The sequence below is a fragment of the Arachis ipaensis genome, chromosome B02, assembly GCF_000816755.2.
Source record: "Arachis ipaensis cultivar K30076 chromosome B02, Araip1.1, whole genome shotgun sequence".
Classification (NCBI taxonomy): domain Eukaryota; kingdom Viridiplantae; phylum Streptophyta; class Magnoliopsida; order Fabales; family Fabaceae; genus Arachis; species Arachis ipaensis.
The window spans coordinates 264,309-269,140 of record NC_029786.2 but is presented as its reverse complement, the minus strand read 5'-3'; positions in this window follow the sequence as shown (position 1 = coordinate 269,140).

Here is a 4,832-nt window from a genome sequence, read left to right as displayed (position 1 = left end):
GAGTCGACCAACTCCTATTCTTCGCAGGTATTTTTCATCCTTCTTTAATTTGTCTATTTGGTCATTCCTCAAATAATTGTCCAACAAATCTTATGGTGAAATAATAATATTTTCACCACCATTAAATTTGTCAATTATATTGTACCTAATTTCTATGGCAGTTGCCACTGTTATAACCAACAGCAATTTAAATTTAACAAATCAGTTTCTACCGGCAGTTCCTTAAAAAAATCAATGTAATTTATTAGGATATTATTCTATAACGAGCGTACTCTTAGCGTACTCTTGTTTATATATTGGTAAGAACTTTGTAATCACAGAAAAAATATGAATAATAAAAATAATACTCTTTTAAATAATTCTTGGTTTCTTTCCTATACTCTTTGTACCATGGTAACACTAACAACATTAAGATTAAGAGTTTTAATTTTTCATACACCTCACACTTGTAACATTAACTTATAAATACTTTACGATTGATTTTTCCAAAACCATTCTTTCCTCACTTTGTTCCCCATGAGTTTTTAATTATATAGTATTCCCTCATTTTTCTTCCAATTTTTCTAGTAACACGCCCCACTACTAAAACTGTGTGATAACGATCTTCTTTTATAAAACCCTTATATATAGAATCCTACATTGTAAAAATACAGAAAAAAATTAGATAAAAAATACAAAAATTTATATAGAATAAAATTAGCATTGTAAAAATAGAGAAAAAAAATTATATAAACGTAAATTTAGATGAGATGATACCAGACCGATTAACCATCGAATCTGATACCACTTGTTGGGCCACCCGTGGGGAGCTTTCGACCTTGGATACCCCTTAAAACAACTAGACCGATTAACCATCGGCTCTGGTACTACTTGTTGGGCCAACCGTGGGGAGTTTGAGGAATCAAGCGAGACCGATTAACCATCGGCTCTGATACCACTTGTTGGCCAACTGTGGGGAGCTTTCGACCACCGAAGAGACTTCGGGGAGGAATCAAGCGAGAGAACATAAGTTGAGATGATACTCACACGTTTTAGCTTCTTAAATGCACGCGTTAAACACACGAAGTGGAAGGAAGCATGCAAAAATGGAGAACACATGAAGAAAACAAAGAAGAAGCACACACTGATGTGTGCGTGCGCACAACCTCCCGTGCATGCGCACAAGTACAGAAATCAGAGGTATGCGTACGCACAGGTCCCTGCACGTGGATTCATTAATGAAGCACGTGGCTCGCGATTTTGGGGCTCTTTTGGCCCAATTTTTGGAGTTGTTGAAGCCTTTTGTGATGCTATATCAAAGGGAAGTGATCATACATCAAGGGAGCTCACTTAGATAGTCTTGGAACATAATTAGGAGTAGGAGTAGTGTAGATAGCAATTTCTCTCCTATGGTTTTGTCAATTTCCATTGTAGCATTTTATAGTATCAAGTTTTCATCTTGGGTTGATCAACTCTTTTGTAAGTACTCTTAAATTTCTCTTTAATTACATCATCTTTACTCTCATTTTCTTTTGGTTCAAATTACTTTGTTAATATATGCAATTTTGGGTTTCTTGAAGTTTTGATTGATGAATTTTGTCTTTTATGATTTATGTTTGCTTGATTGCATGTTTATTGTTGATATTGTGAATAGTTTGGCTATAGTTTTCCTTTTTCCTTTTTCCTTTGTAATTTTACATGTTTTGGTTTTATACCACAAGGTGTTTGTGAAAATGCCAATTATGAGTTTTGAGTAGATTTTCACACCTTGGTTTGGAATTTGAGTTCCTAGGATACTAGAGTCATAATGTCCGACATTTAGTGGCAATTCTTGGGTAGTTAGTTGACTCTTGTTTCCATTGACGCTAGCTTTTCACCAATTAATTTGGTAAGTTAGCTAGGACTTATGGATTGAGGTCAATTATGCTTGCTTGACTTACTCCTCGGTGTTATGGATAGACGAAGCGAGATTGACTCATCATAGTTGCCATAGTTGTGGTTATGACGATGATAGGATTCCTTAATTCTCATTCCCGAGTTAAGGTTCTTTATGCATTTATAGCATTTTCACTAAGTTTTGATCTTATATTCCTTTTACTTGCATCAATTCCCTTTTTTAATCATATCTTAGTTCTTTTATTCCTTAGTTCCTTTAATCTTTCATTCTTTGATTTCAAAATCCTTTTTCCTCATAACTGAAAGCGTGACACTTCAATTACATTTCTAGGGAGAACGACCTGAGGTTGAATTACTCTCGATTATATTTGTATTTGGAATTTAAACTTTGATTGAGAGGATAGATTGTCGGTTTGGACTTTGCTATCAACGAAGTGATTCTTATTTTGAGAAATTCTGAATCGACATAATCCTCTTTATCAGTACCCACTCGTACTCCACAATGCATTGATCTTTTTCAATAGGATATACTATCCACACATCATTTGCAATCACCCACACATACCACACTCACAGATTCAGATGAACATTTCTCAAGTTCACTGTACTCACCAATTTTTTCACACACCATTGCACCCATTACCACACCACACACTAACAATGCACCTACATCACAACATTTTGACATCACACATGACTGCATCACGAGAAAATATGGAAGAGTCAAGAAACCGCCTGTTTATTTGAAGGACTATCATTGTATGATAACCCACACAGCTCACTTTAGCAACTTTGCCAACTCTAGCTCTTTATATCCTATCTCACAACACTTGTCATATGATAAACTAACCCCAAAATATAAGTCACTTTCTCTAGCCATTACCTCAAATCCAGAATCTAGCACTTATGAGGAAGTGGCTGCATATGAATATTGGAGAAAGGCAATACAAGATGAATTGACAGCTCTAGATCATAACAGAGCTTGGTGTCTCACTGAACTCCCAAAAGGCAAGAAGGTTGTGGATTGTAAATAGATTTTTCGGGTAAAATTCAATCCCGATGGTACCATAGAGAGACACAAAGCGAGGCTAGTTGCAAAAGGATTCACTCAAGTGCAAGAAGTAGATTATGGTAATACTTTTAGTCCAGTTGTCAAAATGACTATCCTACGAGTAATGTTAGCATTAGCAGTGACAAAGAAATCGCATTTGAAACAGCTGGACGTCAATACTACCTTTCTTCACGGAGATTTGGACAAGGAAGTTTATATGAATATACCACCCGGTTTTGCTGTGTCACAACCAGGTTTGGTTTGTAAATTGCAAAAGACTCTATATGGGATTAAGCAAGCAAGCAGGCAATGGAACATTAAGCTCACTTAGACTCTTGTGGATGCTGGTTATAAGCAGTTTTTTTATGATCATTTACTCTTCATCAAGAAACAATCTGAAAGCTTCACTGCCATTCTAGTATATGTTGATGACTTGGTTTTAACCGGGAATGACATTGACGAAATCAATTCCATCAGGCAAAATTTGGATGACAAATTTAAAATAAAGGATCTTGATGATCTCAAATACTTCTTGGGAATGGAAGTAGCACGCTCTAAATCTAGAATTCACATTTATCAGCGGAAGTACGTCATGGACCTTCTCAAGGATTTTGGTTATCTAGATTGCAAGCCTCTCTCTACCCTATTTGATTATAGTTAGAAACTCTCAAAGGAATCAGGTACCATTTTAAACAGACAACACTATTTACGGACAGCTCATCGGCCGACTCCTTTACCTCACAAACACTAGATCCGATATCTCTTATGCTGTGGGACGTTTGAACCAATTTTTGGACTGTGCAACCACTTCTCACCTATAGGTTGCTTTTCGCGTACTCCGATATTTAAAAGGCTGACCTGCAACTGGTCTATTCTTCTCCTTTACTTCTAATCTGCATCTTACTGGATTTGCCGACGCTGACTGGGCTACCTGCGCTGATACTCGTCGCTCCGTTTCCGGTTATTGCTTCATGCTTGGGAACTCTCTTGTTAACTGGAAGAGTAAGAAGCAAACCACTGTTGCCAAGTCCTCTGCAGAAGCTGAATATAGGTCTTTTGTTGTTGCCACTTGTGAAGCTAGTTGGTTATCTTTCTTCGTGGATTTTTTGCAAATGTTTCCAAGTTAGAATTGTTAAATTTACATAATTCTAACTTTTTCATTCTTTTCAACAATGAAAATAACTTATTTCTCTCTATTAATCTTTTCTAATGCATCAAACTATCAACATCACATTTTGAACAGTTTAGGACATGATATTTTTTTTTAAGAACACTAAAAAAACACTAAAAACTTAGGAAAAGAAGAAACGAACTCAAGGCAAGGGGTGCCCTGAGGAAAAGAAAAAACGAACTTTAAGGCAAGGGATGACGGAAAAGAAACGGATATATATGGTAAAAAAGTAACACTAAAAGTAATACTAAAAACTTACCAGTTTGCTTAACAGTTAAAGTCTTTCTTTGCAAACAGTGCAAGCAGCAAGTGTATGAATAATTCGAAATTCTTCAAGTTAATCTAATAAGTACTCACTTATTAATAAGGATTAAGCTCACATGAGGAATTGTAAAAATTGTCTTATAATAAAATAAAAGCATTATCCATTGTATTACTCTTTGTCTTTGCTCATGCCAGTTTGTGTTTTTGACAGAACATGTTATTAATTATAAATTTAATTGTGAAACATTTCTTTTCACCTTGTATTTTTTAACTGTACCAACCAAAAAAATGTTTATTACGTTCTGTTTGAGGTTTGAAATTGAAATTGATTCTAATTTTTCATGTTTATGCATATACCAATTCTATATAAAAAACAATATAACTAAAATAAATTCTTCCTAATTCTCTACTTATACCATAACAATTCCAGAAGGTTAAAATGTTTTCAGAAAAATTACAATGTAAAACGTT